The sequence below is a fragment of the Papio anubis genome, chromosome 4 (assembly GCF_008728515.1).
Source record: "Papio anubis isolate 15944 chromosome 4, Panubis1.0, whole genome shotgun sequence".
Lineage (NCBI taxonomy): Eukaryota > Metazoa > Chordata > Mammalia > Primates > Cercopithecidae > Papio > Papio anubis.
This window is the reverse complement of record NC_044979.1, coordinates 48740960-48759833: the sequence shown is the minus strand read 5'-3', so window position 1 is coordinate 48759833 and position 18874 is coordinate 48740960.

Genomic DNA, 18874 nt, shown 5'->3' with positions numbered 1-18874 from the left:
CTACATTATAGCATATCCTGTGCAATAGGAAGCACCTTAAAAACATGTAGCACCTTATTTCTATAGGTGGCAGTGCGAGGCAGATACACTTAAGAGTGAAGTTTAGATACCTGCTCTTCTTCATTCATCAATGACCTGGTTTATTTCAGCAAATCTGTTAAGTCTCAAAAAGTTTTGTTAAAATATAACCTGATAAGCAAATAGAACTTAAATTTCCATTGAAAGTGATGTTCCTTGATATTGTATGTACTAGAATATGTGATCTGTGAGGCTCTTTCCAGGTCTAAATTTTCGTAGTATATGCACATTATATTTATATGTATATGTGTGTGTGTGTATATATATATATGTGTGTTTGTGTGTGTGTGTACATAGTAGTTTCAAAATTACCCCCCGAGACAGAAGCTCCAGCAATAATGGCAATTCTCTCAGTGACCTTGAAAGAGGCCACTCTAAGGACTTGTACTGACAATCACAATTCCAAGAATCATCAGAATAACTTTTAAAATCATTTTTATTTCTTGAAGCTAGAATCAATGCCTCAAAAAATACCTTAATTTATTTTTTCAAATTCACACAAGGGACTTTAGAAACTATTCCTCCTACTGAAATTAGTCCATATAAAAGAAAAAAAAAAAAACCCTAATCTTTCTGGTATAGATTTTCCATAAGATTAGGATTTATAGTGATAGAAATTCAAGGAAATTTCTTCCTCATGTGTTATTCTTGCATCTTACAGGCCCATTCAGTAAACCATTCTTCTTTTAAATTTATCAACCCTACTGTCTGATAGCCTAAAGTTTTCCTTTTTTATGTATTTTAATGTATTTATTAGCAGGCATATATTTAGCATCAACTATGGACAAGGCTCTGTTCTAATGAAAACGATAGCTATACATACATTTGATACATAGCGCTTTCCTAAAGGAGCTTAAAACATGTTTATTATGTTAAATTATATGAAACAATGTAATAATATGTGCAATGTATATATCACCAATGTATTAATGCATACACATATATGATACTACAATCACAAAAATCTGTGTTTTGAGCACCAAATAAATAGAATAATCATGAATGCAACATAGTATGTCAGATTTTTCACCATAAAGTGAAGTGGTTAGGAAAAGCTTTATAAGCGATGTGGGAATTCAATTGTGTGTTGTATTAGTCCGTTCTCACACTGCTATAAAGATCCTACCTGAGACTGGGTGATTTATCAACAAAGAGGTTTAATTGACTCACAGTTCTGCATGGCTCAAGAGGCCTCAGGAAACTTACAATTATGGTGGAAGGGGAAGCAGGCACGTCTTACATGGCAGCAGGCCAGACACAGAATGAGAGCAAGAGCAGGGAAAACTGCCTTATAAAACCATCAGCTCTCGCCAGAACTCACTCACCATCCAAAGAACAGCATGGGGGAAACTGCCTCCATGATCCAGTCACTTCCCACCTCATTCCTCCCTGGACATGTGGACATTATGGGGATTATAATTTGAGATGAGATTTGGGTGAGGACACAGAGCCAAATCATATCATGTGTTAAAAGTCAAGAAACTTCAAATAAATTTAGAACTTTAGTAGATCTAAAAAATAGCATAATAAATAGGCTAACATATAGTGTGTCTAAGATGCTTTGAAGTGACAAGAATAGACTAGACTTGTGGGAAAGGGAAGAACTGAAAGATCCACTTGGTGAGGTAAGTTAAACTCAGATTCTGAAGTTTTTTGTTTCCAAATAAGGAATCTTTGACTGTATTGTTTTATAGAAAATTAGAAGCCATGGTAGGTTTTTCCCAAAATAAATTATTTTGAATACAATTTTATGAGATTTAGTCATAGATGAATTCATATCAGAGTATTAGAGAGAAAGAAACTGGAGATAAAACACTTGCTCAGGGACTTTTTCAAACTCTGCGCCAGATGTGATTTAGAGCCTGACCTATATATTATTGGAACAGGAGGGAATGAACACTTTCAAAAGATGGCTTTTTGAAGAATGGGCAGGTCTTGATAAAGGATTTGTTGTGATGGGGCATAAAGCATAGAATAATTCAGGTTTAATCCTGGGTAATTGAAAGGTGCTTATATCATTAATAGAGAAAAGGATATTTGTTTTGAGAAGTAAGGATATCTCCATTATACAAGTTCAATTTGGGGTAATAGTGGATCATCCAAATGGATATGATTATTGAAATATGAAGACATAAAACTTGAGATACGTATGTATAATGATGCCTGAACAAACAGGAAGGAAATTTGCTAATGAGAGATCATTTGTGATGATCAAGATTGCAGGCTCCATGAAAGAGTAAAAAACAAAGCAGATCTGGGGCAATAAGAAGGGAGAGGGAGGTATGTACATCACGTGCATTTAAGAAACTTAACAATGAAGAGAAGAAGAAATAATAATAAATATGGGTAAGCCAAGAAAAGTTTTCTTTGTTTTTCACAAAATTCTCTATAGGTAGCCAAGTTGTTATTCATGAATGAAGACAAAATGTATTCTCATATATGCAATGCCTTAGAATATCTGTCACCCAGATACTTTGCTGAATATATCGCTTGAAATTTCAGAACAAATAAAGATTACCTGAAATCCAGGTTTTAAGAATATAGAAACACCAGGAAAATAAAACACTCATAAGTACTGAAGCTTTTTAAACATATAGAAATATGTGTAAGAAAATATATATGTGTGTATATATGTATGTGTGCATATATATTAATATGTTTTACATGTATATTTGTGAGTATGTCATATCAATACCTTCAGGGCTTTTAAGAGAAATATGAAAAATTAATAAAAAATTAAATGACATCTATCACCATGTGAGTATAAGAAGTAATATAAATTTTCAAAAGATACTCATCAAAATATTCCTGAAATGTAAAAGTGGGACTCTTTGGACCTAAGGACCCATTCGACATGGCTTCCTAGGTTGACCTGCCTGCCCTTAAAGGAAGCTCTTCTAGAGAGAGTTGTCAGGTTCTTAGCAGAAGAGCCAATTCCTTTAAGTGAATGTCATGTTTCACTGAAGTAAAATAATGAAGACAAAATCGAAAAATTTGAGGTGTGGACTACAGTTTACTCTAATTAGACATTCAATTAGAGCCCTAAAAAAAAAAAAGTAGGATCTCAGTTAATAACTTCTAAATAGAATTAAAGAACTGGGGCGAAGGTAGTCACACTTTATAGCGTTTTTGCAAATGTATCATGAAATCCATTCTTTCTTTTTAATAATTAATTAAAACTTTAAAATTCTCTTTGTAACGGTTTTATTGGGTGATGTAGCTACACCACAGGAAATATTTATTCAGAGAATTTAATGGCATAAAATTAATTTCCATTGATATGATTTTGATTTAAAATTTAAGAACATCTGAACAGTAGGTTTCTGAAAAGGTGTTAAAGGCCTTCTGGCTGTTTCTTTCATCAACTTTTGTTTTGCTTTTACTATCCTACCTCATATCTAGCAGGCATGCTATAACATGTCCAGGAGTTTGAAAAATAAATGATTGCAGCTGTCAGTGCCTCCTGCCTGAATTCTTGAGTTTCTTTATGAATATTCGGCTTGTGCTGTGTTTTCCCCTAGCAAGTTATTTCTAAAGGAAGCATGATGGCTCTTTCATGTAAATTAATTTCTACAGCTGTAACTTTTACGCTTAGCCTGGGGCTCTTCTTTGTGACTTTTGCATTTATTTAAAACATAGCATTTTGAAAATTATAATGTATTTTTATTGAGTTTAAGCTTTATTGGAGACAGTTTGAAATTATTACTGGATCTGCATTTTAAAAACAACTAATAAACATGTCCCTCTTAAATAATTGCTTGGTGACTATTTTGCCACTCTGGCATTCTTCATTTGAACAGGCTGCTTCCAGTGCAGACTTCATCTGTTTGCCCTTGTCCTCACCACTTTTTTTTTTTTTAGTTAGCCTAAGGAAACTTTTGTTCAAACACATGATTTAGCCCAAATTAAGAAATGTTATATTTTGAGTATTTTGGAAATTCAGGCTTTCCAAAATTGCTGTGATCAGCCAAGATACTTTATTCTGGCAAACTAAACATTTTAAAACTATAATTAAAACAGTTTTTTCTGAGTTATCGAATTATTCTCAAAATTGTGTCAATGCTAGTCACTTTGAAAACTATACTCTGGTTTTACTAAGTGTAGAAACTGCTACAGTCATTTTATACTCTTTATCTTCTTGATATAATCTTAAATTCTACCTAAAGACATCAAACCTTGTTTTATTATTGATTTTCTGAAGTCTCTTTGGAAGGAATATTTTTTTAAAGACAGCCAAATAATAGATATCATTGGGAAATCTCTCTTTAGAATTAATATTCATCTACACTGTAGAAATGACAATTTTAAAGAGAGTGATTATTCTTTTTATTAAAGTAAACAATTATTTTTTGACATTCCACATATGATAAAAACTTTACTAATAACAGGAAAAAAATAGATTACATAGGAGTACGATGTTTAAAAAAGAATACTTTTAGGCAGTTTACATCACAACATGAAGTATAACTGGGCATTTCGAAGTCAGAGGGAACAAGGTTCAAATCCTAAGTCCTCTACTTATGAGCTGTGTGACATTGGATGACTTCACTGACATCTCTCTACTTCAGTTTTACCATAGAAAAAATGGAAGGCCGGGCGCGGTGGCTCAAGCCTGTAATCCCAGCACTTTGGGAGGCCGAGACGGGCGGATCACAAGGTCAGGAGATCGAGACCATCCTGGCTAACACGGTGAAACCCCGTCTCTACTAATAAATACAAAAAAAAAAAACTAGCCGGGCGCAGTGGCGGGCGCCTGTAGTCCCAGCTACTCGGGAGGCTGAGGCAGGAGAATGGCGTGAACCCGGGAGGCGGAGCTTGCAGTGAGCTGAGATCCGGCCACTGCACTCCAGCCTGGGCGGCAGAGCGAGACTCCGTCTCAAAAAAAAAAAAAGAAAAAAAAAAGAAAAAATGGGAGCTATAACAGTAGCTACCTGGAAAGGCTATGGAGAAGATGAAATGACAAAGTGAGTGTAAAGTGACTGGGGTAGTACCTGGCAGAGTAAGAAAGCTGCTACAAATAGTTGTGGAATTACTACCTACATTGATTTTTTTCAGGTAGCGTTTTCAAATATATGTAAACATACACCAGATGTATTTATACAATAGTTTTCTATTGAGTATTCTGCACGCGTATATCTCTCTGTATGAATTTATTAATGGTAAACAAATACGAGGTCTGACTTTTGGAAAACTCAACTCTGGAAAAAAATCTTATTAACATTGAACATTTGGGTAGGTATAATTGATATTTCATTGTTAACTGGCAAATCCCCTATTACTTACAGATTCAAGCATTTCTGTTTACATTAGCTGGCCACTTGGATTTGTTATTCTGTGTAGTGCATATTTATGTCCTTTATGTCTATTGTGCTACTTGTTTTCCCCACCTTTTTAAAAGTTTCACAACGTGTACAAGCTTTTTGTATTACACATATAATAACCCTCTATCTGTTTTTTGTGGTGTGAGCAATGTCCCACAAATCTGTGATTTGTCTACCGACTTTGCTAATTTTTTTGTTTTTATTTTTATTTTTTGCTTCATAGAAGTTCCTAGTTAGAAGTTCCTAGCTATAGGGTGACCTATGTATTAATATCCTTGTCTATAAAACAAAGATGATAATAACTACCTTACGGCAATTTTTATAAGAATTTATATAAGTAACGCACTTTTTAAAAATGAATAACTGACACATTGTAAGTGCTCTTATGACTTCCTAAAGAAGATGTCATCAAATGTGTTTTTCTTTTGCCATTACATTTTAAATTTTCAGTTCTAAACCCAGAATCATCTTATCTCTATATTATATATCGAATTTCCCACATGTTCTTGCAAAATTGCCAATGTTTGTTTTTTATTTTATATTTTATAGTACTTTTTAATTCTCAGATATGAGTTTTTTCCAAGATTTCTAGTTGTTCTAACCCTCTTTATGAAATAATCTCTTATTTTCCTACTCAGCTGAAATGCTTGCCTTGTCATTTAGTAAATTTGTATGTTCTGGGACGTATTTCTGAATTTTCCTTTCTGTATCTCTAATCCTAAGCCAATACTCTATTGATTTCATTACAGTGGCTTTACAGTTTTTTTGTGATATTTTCTGTTGTTATATCTCTCTTCTATATTATTTGAGAAACTTTCTTAGTTATTTTTGGCAATTTATAATTTTATATAATTTGTATATAATTTGCCCAGTTTTATTTCAAAATCTAATTTGTATCCTAATTGAAATGGCATGATATATGTATATTTATTTTTTAAATGGCTTCTGAATTTTACCAGATTCATTTTCATTGTTTATCGATATAATCATATGTTATTTACATCTTTCAATCTGGTGATATAATGAATTATACAGATTTCCTGATACTGAAATACCCTTGTGTAACTGAACAGTCTAGCCTGAAAATACAATTTAAAACTTTTTTTCTTTTTTCCCTAGTCTCAAGATGTAACCTTGAAGCTTACAGCAGAAACCTTTTTTCTTTTCCTTAGTCTTAAAATATAGCCTTGTAATGTACTTTCTTCGAAACACCATTTCCCTACCTTTGTCACCATACACTCCCTTACACTACGAACATTTGTCTAACTGTATGCTTCTATGTAATTATATGCTTACTTAGAAGTTCCAGGAACTAATCTTGAAACAGACCAAGCGTAGAAACCCAGCTACAAAAATCCAAAGATTACTTCAAGACATTAGTCAACAACCCAGCCATTGTTGAGATTACAGCAGCCCACACTCCAGGTGGACCATGGCTTGAGAAAACCACCAGAATAAGACACTCCCACCTTGTACTCAGCAGTCTGCCAGCATGCCTCCCATTGCAAGTTCCCCTTTTTAAGCTCTCCTGCCCAGCCTAAAGTGTGAAGTGGTTGCTTTGGAAGAGAATCTGGCTGTTTCTCCATTACTAGTGTCGGTTAATAAAGTCACTTTCTTTCTACCATACCTCACTGTTGTCACTGGATTCTGTAAGTGGTGAGTAGCCAGGCCTGCATTTAGTTACAATATTTATTATTTATATTTATTTTCTTACATTATGATAGACATATATATCTTGGAAAACATCTACTTTAAAAAGATTATTTAGGTTGCCATATAGTTAATCAACATTTAACTATTGATACTCAATAGTTACACAGACATCATAAAATAGTCCTACTCTCTGTTGGTAAAAGAGGCTCTAAATGTATCCAGAGAATCAATTTTATTCATGTATTATGCAGCTCCTTTGTCTTCTCACTTATGTTTTTCTCTAGCAGTCACATCCAAATGCAAAAGAAGTATACTGAAGTCTCCTAGGATAATTGTACTTTCATTAAGTCCTTGCATTTCTAATAGGTTTTGTCCTGTTATTTTCCTGCTAAATTGTGTATGACTTGCAGAATTTGGATGTATATATATTTCTATCTTTTATCATAATCTAGTGCTTTCTAGAATTCTGTTTAGTTCTATTAACCTTGAAAACTACCTTCTCTGGTAGTAATACATCAACTCCCACATTCCTCCTATATGAATGTATCTGGAAACTCTTTGTTAACTTGTTTTCAGTCTCAGTCTGTAGCACTTTACCTTAAATATGTTTCATGTAAACAGCTTATAGTTAGTTTTTCTTTGTCTTTACTAATCCATTGTGTCTTTTATATTTTTTAGTAATCTGAAAGTTCATCTAGCTATAGTCTGGATGCAGTGATGATCCACAGTCAGTGAGTTCAAAGTGCTGAAATTTTCTTGGCACATGGTAGGAAGAAGGCGAAAACATTCATATATATGTATGTATACACACACATATGCATGTGCATATATATATATATATATCTCCATGCCCCAACCATCTTTATATCTAAAAACTCAGCCAGAAAACATTGGACATTGGATATTTTTTCATTTTGAAAATGTCTTGTACTTGTACAAATACAGTCTTTTACAGAATCATTAAATCTATCAAATAATCCTGTAATATGGGAAAAAACAAGTGTGCATCAGATAATTGAAATAAATCAGCCTGAAGTTTATCATAAATACTTGAAGAGTTATTAGAGATATTCATTTTCTATTGACATTGATTTTCCTCTTTAGCCTCATATGTATGTTGTGTATATCTCTCTATAACCTGTTTTTAATTTTGTTATATTATTCTTGACTGAAGGAACCTCACTCCTAGTTCTGTGTTAACACTCTGTATAATATTTTATTGACCTCATTTTTGTTATCAATTTTTGCTTATTTCATCTATTTTATTTCATAAGCCTTAACTTGTCTTAAAACTTTGAGAGAAAACAGGAATTGATGCATAAACCCTTGTATATATATTTATATACATGAAAAGACATGAGAGCTTGATAGAGAATTCAGCTGGATTTTTCATGTATCCTTCCATAAAATTATATTTAATGAAAGACGGAAATTTTAATTGAAAATGGAATATAAGAATCAAGAGTATCTTTAAAAGGTAGTTATCAGGGAAGGGTGAAAATACTAACTCTAAATCTGAGATAATAACTTAATAACTGGGACAAGATATAATGCAGTGTAGATTATTTAATAATAGAATCAATCTAGTGGTTATGACTTAATCTCATTTAGATCTGGATTCTATTATATGTAGTTTTAAATTATATTTTAGAAGCATAGAAAAGACATTTTTAAGAAACCCGCTATTATATATTAAATGGTACATATAATCACCTATTTCAGTAGTTTTCAGTCTTTATATGTATACACATACACACATACATTGCTAGAGAGAGAGTTTAAATTGTCTAGTAAAATTTCTACCATAGCTTTGAAAATTGCTCTCATTAAAGGAAAACAAAATGGTATAAGAAGAAACAAATTCCCTAGACCCTTCCTCAGAAATGTGAACTCAGTAGATTGCCTGTTGGAGCCCAGGAATCCACATTTTAAGAACTCTGATAATTTGGATGCAGCTGAGTGCAACTATACTTTGATAAATACCATATTGTTTCAATCACCTGATGAGCTCAGTTTCATTTTATTCTAATACTAGATATTTGTTTTTAGCTCTGTAGTAGAGATAAAAATAGTGTAAATGTCTCATCCTGTGAAGGTGAAACAAGAAGCAATATATTTAATTAGTATAATAGCAAGCACATAGTATGTGTACACTATGTATTAGCCTCTGTTTTAATCGATCATTTTCAATTATGGCAATGTTAACATTACACTATCGTTATCTAGTTAGGCACTTGTTCCCCTTTGAACTATAGCTGCCCTGAGGGACGAGAATGCTTCTTTTCTGCGTATGTACCTCTAGAATCTGGCTTAATGTCTGACATGTTAGGTGTTCTCAGTTTATTTGTGTTAAATAAATTAACAAACTGAAGTGTGCACACAGAAAAACCACTGAAGCTAGCAGGAGAGCTCAGAGCACACTAGAAGGAAAAAGAGTTATAAAAGAGCCAGGTGATAATTTGACATAACAATGTGAGAAGATGAACATCCTGAGGCAATGCTTCCCTTGTCTCCTTTCATAATCTGGTTGAGTCCCTGGCTGTCTCCTCTGGGGAATAACAGCAACCTCATCTGCTCATACATGGACCCCATTCACTTTGCAGCTCTATCCTTGCCTCTGTTACCACCCACTTAGACTACCCCTGCTCCCTACCTTTGCTACTCATTGGATTTTGTAGCCCTCTACTGAAATAACTATATGGTATTAAACCAAAGGTATCACCATTGTTCTTTAAACTGAGTTCCTAATAAAAGCACGTTAGTGGAAAATTTCTGTAAGAAAAACATGTTACTAGAAATGTTTCTACAATTTTATATCCTGTTTGTTTTTTTCTAAGAATATCCTCTATGATACTTTCTTAAGAGTATAAGTACAATTAAAACATTTATTAAAATGCATTAGAATAACAAAAGCAGCTATTGAAACAACACTAAATTTCCTGATCTATAGAAAAATATTAAAAAGTATTTCATTCATAAGCACTGTTTTAAAGCTAAACACAACCAATTTTAAATATTTCCACTAAATAACCTTAAATTCAAAGAGATATCTATAGATTAAAACATACATTTCAAAATAATTATGGTGTTTATATCATTTGAGGTGACAGTGAAGAGTTTACTAAGAATTAGGGTTTGCTTCTAAAAACGTTACTACTAATAAAATATCAGATAATTTGGGTATATTAAATAAGTTGCCACTTAATTATTGCTTTATTGCACTCAGTGATAAATTGAAAGAATTATTGCAACTTCCCAAAGAAAGTAAATTATCCTTAAGTGCTTATTATAGTTTAAGAGTGTAAGATTTAATACATATTAAAAATGATTTACTTTGGGAGGCCGAGACGGGCGGATCACAAGGTCAGAAGATGGAGACCATCCTGGCTAACACAGTGAAACCCCGTCTCTACTAAAAAAAAAAAAAAAAAAAAAAAAAAAAACTACCTGGGCGAGGTGGCGGGCGCCTGTAGTCCCAGCTACTCTCAGTAGGCTGAGGCAGGAGAATGGCATAAACCCGGGAGGTGGAGCTTGCAGTGAGCTGAGATCCGGCCACTGCACTCCAGCCTGGGTGACAGAGCGAGACTCCATCTCAAAAACAAAATAAAAAATAAAAAATAAAAATAAATTTAAAAAATGATTTATTATAATTCTCCTCTTCCTTTCCATGATGATAGCTGCTTGAAGAAGGTAAACTCAATGATTTAATCTCTCCTACAGAAATGATATTTTCTAGCTTCTTGCTATATGCATATTTTTGTTGTCATGTTTTTCACTTTAATTTACTCCAACTGACACTACTTGATGTTAATATTTAGTCAGCAAGAATTTTCTCAATGTGTATTTTTAGAGGTTATGATAAATTAAGGCACTGAATATATATATGCATGTCAGTTTTCTTGGCAGATTCAGCTTCTAGATCAGCTCCCAGGTATTAACACAAACAGAGTTGATGGGGGCATCATATTGGTGATACTGTGATACAATATGGTAACACATTAGCTATGCTGTGAAACTGCATAACAGATGCAAAGCAAGATAAGAGGCTCTGAATTTTAAGTTAAATATTACTTCCAAATCATCTGAAGATGACTTAAATTATGAACAGTACAAAATTATATTTGGAGCAGAATACATTCATTAAACAAATGTTTATCAAACATCTACTAGGTGCCCAGCCCTATCCACAATGCTCATAAATCGAAGTTGAAATATCACTGTCTCTCTTCTCAACAGAGCTCACTGTCTAACGACTACCAGGGAATCATACTGTGGGCATAAATACTAACTCAGGAGTCGGCAAGGTGGACAGGCAAGGTTTTTCACCTACCTTGGGAAATCAAGGAGAGTTTTCTAATAGAGGTAGTATTTAGACTGATGTTTGGAGAGTGAGTGTAATATCAGGTAAATTGAAGTGTGCATGGCTTGGAACTGTTAAGGGCATTACAAGAAAGTGAATGATATGCACAAAGGTTAGAGGGATGTGCCAGTTAAAGAGGATGTTAGGAGTTTGCTAGTAGTTCAAAACAGTTGAACTTCATGCTATGTGTAAGATAGCAGTGAGATGGGAAGCTAAATAATTAGGGTCAAAGTACAGAGGGCCTTACGTGTCAAACAAAGGAGTTTGTCTTTTATTCTGTAAATGGTGGGGACACATAAAGGAATTCTATAAAAAATAAAAATAGATTAACATTTATTAAGCACTTACAAGATGCAGGCACTAAACTAAGCTGTATGTATGTATTCCCCATTTTTCCCATAAAATGAGCTATAAAATAGGTATTAAATTATGTCAGAAAACTAGAACCTAGAAAAAAAGATACTGGCCCAAAGCCACTTCATTTATTAGCAGATCTGAGCCTGAACCTTAATTTTTTAAATTCTAAGTTATCTTAACCACTGGTATTTTCTGTCCCAAAGGAAAGTCAAACAACCCATTAACATGTGAATTGCCACTGTGGCAGCAAGTTTGTAGAAGGACTTCCGGAATATAGGAACACAGACAAGAAAGTCATCAAGGAAGCTTTTTCAGAAGTAGAGGTGATGACTAATATGTGTTTCAATCAGAGATGGAGGAGAAATAAAAATATTTAAGATACAGATTTAAAAAAAGAATACATTAATCCGGGAGGACCCTGACAAAAAGCAGAAAGCATATGGCACATTCAGACTAGAAAGCTTAATAAAGGCATTTTTTACAAAGATATAGGCATAGTTCAGGAAAATCATCCAAGGGTTTGGAACCCAGAGCTTGCAAAAATAGGGGTGGATTGCTACCCATAAGTCCTGAAGAGCGAGGGGATGCTGCCAATACTGGAACTCAGGAAAGCAGCAGAGAGAGGGCTGCACCAGGAACATTGGCATTTGGTAAAGGGACACAATCAACTCAGTGATCTCCCAAGAAGAGAGGAAAAATCCCATTGTTCTTCTATATGCTGCCTGGGACTCCTCTAGAAGAACCTAACCTGAGCCAGCAAGCAAGGATTATCACTGATTCAATCTGCAAGCATTAGCCTCTCTGGCACAGGGCAGGGTGAAGGAAGGCAGAGTAGAGAAATAGAGAGGCAAATAGAAAATACCCAGCTCAAGCTAGAATATGAAGGTTAAGAAGATTGGGAGAAGATAAGGAAAAGAGGGAAATAATAAAGGTAAAAAACTGTTAAAGAAATGGTTTGAGGTTTGATAGTAATAAATAAAATGAGTTAAGATAAAATTTTTTTTTTCTGTGTTGGGCTTATTTCACTTAGCATAATGTCCTTCCACGTTGTCACAAATGGCAGGATCTCCTATTTTTTTTTAAAAAAAAAAGGAGTAGTATTCCATTGTTTATGTATATATAATATAATTTCTTTATCCATTCATCTACTAGTAAACATAGGTTGATTCTATATTACTGTGAATAATGCTGCAATGAACATGGGACCACAGATATTTCTACGAGGTGCTCATATTATTTATTTTGGGCATAGACCCAGAAGGGTTGCTGGGTTATACCATAGTTCTGATTTTTTATTTTTTTGAGACGCCTCCATTCTGTTCTCCATAGTGGGCATACCAGTTTACATTTCCACCAACCATCTTCAAAGTTCTCTTTTCTCCACACTCTCAGCAACACTTGTTACCTCTTGACTTTTTTTATAACAGCCATCCTAACAGGTGTGAGGTAATATCTCATTCTAGTTTTGATTTGCATTTCTCTGATAATTAATGATATTGAGTAGTTTTTCATGTATTTGTTGGTCATTTTTGAGTCTTCTTTGAAAAAGTGTCTATTTATGTCCTTTGCCTACTTAACTGGGGTATTTATTTTTTGGGGGGGTTTTGTTTCTTTGTTTTTTGCTGTTGAGTTGTTGGAGTTCCTTATATATTTGTGGATATTAACCACTTATCAGAGTTTTTGGGAAAGATTTTCTGTCACTCGGGAAGCTGTCTCATCATTTTGTTGTTTACTATTTTGTTGTTTGTTTCCTTTGCTGTGCAGAAGCTATTCAGTTTGATATAGTTCCACTTACTACTTTTTCTGTGTGTTGTCTGAGTTTTTGACATGATATCAAAAACCATTGCCAAGGCCAATATCAAGGATTTTTTTCTTTATGTTTTCCTTTAGGAGTTTTGCTGGTTCAGTTCTTATATCTAAGTCATAATTCATTTTGAGTTGATTTTTGCATATGATGTAAGGTAACGGTCCACTTTCATTATTATGCTCACGGATATTTAGTTTTCCCAACAGCATTTATTGAAGAGACTATTTTTTCCTGCTATGTCTTCTTGATAACCTTGCCAAAGATCTGTTGATTGTATATGCTTGAGTTTATTTCTGGGCTCACTATTCTATTCCATTGGCCGGTGTCTATTTTTATGCCAGTGTCATACTCTGCTGATGACTATAACTTTGTAATTTATTTTGAAATCAGAAATTGTAATGCTTTCCATTACAATTTTTCTTTCTCAAGATTAGCTATTCAGGATCATTTGTTGTTCTATACAAAGTTTAGAATTTTTTTCTATTTCTGTAAAAAATGCCATTGTAATTTTCATAAGGATTGCATTGAATCTGTATATCACTATCAGTAGTAAGGCAGTAACATGGTTGAACCTGGAGGTCATTAGGCTAAGTGAAATAAGCCAGACAGAGAAAGTAAAATACTACACGATCTTATCTGTGGAATCTAAAAAAATATTGAATATGTAGAAATAGAGTAGAATGGTGGTTGCCAGAGGCATTGCGTTAGTAGGAAATGAGAAGGAGGTCAAAGAGTACAGACTTGCAGTTATGTAAGATGAATAAATATAGCAATCTAATATGTATCCTGAAGAGTATCATTAATAATACCATATTTTATACTGAAATTTTTCTGAGAGAGTAGATTTTAGGTGGTCTTACCACACATACAAAAAAATGGCAACTATGGAAGTATATAGTTTAGTTTTCTTGACTGTAGTAAGCATGTCTATGTGTATATATATTTATCAAAACATACTCTATACCTTAAATATATACAATAAAGATACATTTTTGAGATGGAAATAAAACTAATTAACAGAAGATTGGGAATACATGGCCATTTGTAAAATACTTTCAAATAAGTCATCTCATTTGATCTTCATAATGATGTAAAATACGGCTTGTATTTTATTATTGATTATTTAATGTTATTTCATTAATTATTTAGAAATATTACTTTTCCAAGATAACTGATCTGCCAAGTCAACTGATTTCAAGATCGTTGCCCTTCCCAAGCTTCTGTCAGTCTTTCTCTGGGAAGATAAGTAAACCCATAGATGTTTAGCCATTTTACTGCCTACCTCTTCCTTCCAATACAATAATTTAAAGTTTATCACAGATATTATTTTACCTTTTAGAAATAGAATAAAATAGATAGAAATGATTGTTTGGAGAATATTCCCTCAATATTACTCTTGAGGGAAATATACTTGGTCTTGAATCTTATATTAGTAATGTGAAATCCTATATATAGAAAATAATTCTTCAGTAATTGGTACATCCCATAGCAGGAATAAATACCATATCTGAAGCCCTACTATTCTAACAGCTTCTGTGGAATTCTAAAGTGATGTTTCTGCCATCCATTGATACAGACATTACGGCTTTGGAAAAGAATTAAATATTTTTTGTAACAAAATGGAACATGAATATACATAGTACTAAAACCGATTTTTTATTTTTCACATAACTTACTTATTTTATGGAATTATAACAATTAATTTTATTAAAATAACATTCTTACATCTGTTCCTTTTACAAACATGCCCAGATGAATATAAAAAGTAAAACAATAAGCTCTGTTAAGGTAAGGACAGTAGCTATAATTTATGTTAGAAAATACTCTTTGGATAAATAATGGGTGATCAGTAAAAGGTGATGATGGGTCTATATTGGTTACTTCATATTTACACTGTCTCCCCAATGTGTCAGTCACTTTACTTCACAAGATACATGGATACTTGTCTAGGACCAAGCTTTCTGCAAGTTTTCATTTGAGTACAATCATGCATTTAGGGGAGAGTACGTGTGAAGATACATGCACACGCACACACTCACACACACACATACAGGCACACATACAGAGAGAGAGAGAGACTTTATTGTTCTATATCCATCAGGAAGCTAAATATTTTAACCAGTGGAGATTTGAAATCAGAATTATTACCATCAACACCAGAGATCTTAAAGAGAAAAAAAATGTTATTTTTTGTGTTTACTATACAAAAAAATTTAATCGTAGGTAGCAGCTATGTACTAGGACTGAGGGAAAAATAGGAAGAGGAATATTTACCATAAATTAGAAGCTTGGTGCCCTGAAACCTGGTACTTAGACCACAGATGAGTCTGCTCAATTACTGCCGCTGCCTCTGAGGAGCCCTGATGACACTGATGCTGAGATACTGATGGAAGCTGCTGGCTGGGGCCATGGCTGCTACTAAAGTGATGTTGATGGTGCCTGGAAAACAGGTAGAAAACACTCTCTCCCTTCATCCTACCTTCCAGCGTCCCTCTAATACGTCCTATTGGTATAACTGTACAAACCAGCAGGTGGCCAAAGAGTTGGGGAAGTGAAGTTTGTAGACTGCCAGCCCCACTACCACACAACAGAAGATGGAAGAGTATATTTGGAGTTAAGAGACAAAAGGTAAATAATTGGCACAGTCACCCTTTTGGCTACCCAGCATTCACATGCATTCTTCCACACACGTTAGAACTTCCACACAAGAAAAACAAATTCTTATCTCTAACAAGACACAATTACATTTAGTGCAAAGTCACTCTCACTCTTGCATCAAAATGAAGAAATACAAAGTCTCATCATAACTGTCTCTAGGAAGTAAATTATTTTTCATATTCATTCACTGTCCTTTTTATTCTGTAACATAAAGCCAAATTGTAAAATTAACTACTAACAACAATTTTTATACTAAATAACAGAGAAACAAAGGGACAAAACATTAATATACAAAAAATATATTATATATGTATATGTAATCAACAATATATATCAAATATATATGTTATATATGTCAAAATTATATAAAAATATTTACATACATGTACATGCACAGTATGGAATGGCTATATCAAACTATTTAACATATGCTTTCCCTCACATACTTAACATTTTTCATGTGTGGTAAGAACTTTTAAAATCTATTATCTTGGCAATTGTCAAATATTACAATATATTGCTATTAACTGTAGTCATGATTTACAATAGACCTATTGAACTATTCCCCTTGTCTAACTGAACTTTGGTTAAGATTTGTTAATATCATAGATTTATTTTGTTACATCATATATATTATATATACATATATTTTTAATGATTATTGAAGAAAATATGCAGACCTGTTACAAAAACAAAAAATCCTGTTTCTGTAATTGGTCACAAATCTATAGGTTTTCTTTTTACATTCATGTTTTTCTTTTTTTATTCTATGTTCTTATTGCCCTCCTCTGGCACCACAGTTGTTTAGGTTTCTTTAGTTGATGGTCTGATTCAAGCTTTTCTAACAAGAGGAGATAAATACTGAGTGGTCTTGACTTTAGTAGGGTTGCATTTGCTTTCATTAATTTTGACATTTGAATATAGAAAAACTAAAGAGAATCTCAGAGGACTGACTTAGTCCCAGACATCTGCCTTCATTGTAGATCAGTCATTGAATTTCCTCTTGGTAATCTGAATTTACCACAATGTTTAGTAGAATTTCTTCCTTGTCTATTGACTCAATGGTAGGAGAAGTCCAAAATGGCTGTTGGCTTTCTCAATTTCCAATTCAGAGAAAATATTTTTATGTAACTATGAAAGCATTCTTCTCTTGAACTGAGTCGAAGTCCCTATTTTAAACTGATGTTTAAACTAACAGAACCCCAAATTGCAAGAAGAGGAATCAACAATGCTATGAGTGATGTTCTAGCTTCTAGCTTTTGATTCCTATGCCACTGCATTATAGCTAGTTGAAGCTAGGTACCGCATCTGTTAGAGAATGTCCCAGATTTTATAAAGAATATATTTTATAGAGTTAAAAAGTACTTGTTCAATCACCACAGCACCCTATAATTGATTTGATGTTTTGCATTCTCAATTGCCAAAATGATTCATTGTTTTGGTGATATGTACATGAAGCCTTAAACAGTTGCCTAGGCTTTCTTACATACTTACTACACACAGTAACCCTACTGCCAGATTTTTGCTGTGTTCAGATACAATGGAAAGGACAATCTTGAATAACTTTTTCTCCCCAGCCCTTGTAGAGTAGAAGTATAAGGTTAGATACATAGTCTTAGCTCTCAGAGAGGTATGTACCTATAAGTAACCACAGTGAATGTACCTGTGCATTGTCAGTTTTTGCTTTCTTTTTCTCATTCTCTGCTGTGAATTCTCTCGATTTCTTTCCCTTTAACAACAACAAACAAAACCTGCATTTTTCTTTATGCCCTCATCTCTGGTTTCCACTTTAGACCTGCCAGTTAACAGCCAATGATACTCATAAGCTTGGCCAATCTTTTAAAAAATGGTAGTAGGCCGGGTACAGTGGCTTACACCTATAATCCTAGCACTTTGGGAGGTCAAGTAGCTTGGCTTGGTGAAGCACGCCTGTAATCTCAGGTACTCAGGAGGCTAAGGCAGGAGAATCACTTGAACCCTGAAGGGGAAGGTTGCAGCGAGCTGAGATGGCACCACTGAGCTCCAGCCTGAGCGGCAGAGTAAAACTCTGTTTCAAAAAGAAAAAAAAAAAGTTTTGTTGGGAGCAAGCCCCCCAAAATCTGGCCATAAACTGGCCGCAAAACTAGCCATAAAAAAATCTCTGCAGCACTGTGACATGTTCATAATGACCCTAACACCCAAGCTGGAAGGTTGTGGGTTTAAGGGAATGAGGGCAAGGAACACCTGGCCCACCCAGGCTGGAAAACTGCTTAAAGGCATTCTTAAGCCACAAACAATAGCATGAGCGATTTATGCCTTGAGGGTATGTTCCTGCTGCAGTTAACTAGCCCAACCTATTCCTTTAATTCGGTCCATCCCTTCGTTTCCCATAAGGGATACTTTTAGTTAATTTAATAGCTGTAGAAACAATGCTAATGACTGGTTTGCTGTTAATAAATATGTGGGTAAATCTCTGTTCGGGGCTCTCAGCTCTGAAGGCTGTGAGACCCCTGATTTCCCACTTTACACCTCTATATTTCTGTGTGTGTGTCTTTAATTCCTCTAGCACCACTGGGTTAGGGTCTCCCCAACCGAGCTGGTCTTGGCAAGTGGTGTCCATTTGTGGGGGCTCAAATCCAGGTCGAAGGGTCGCCGGAGTGA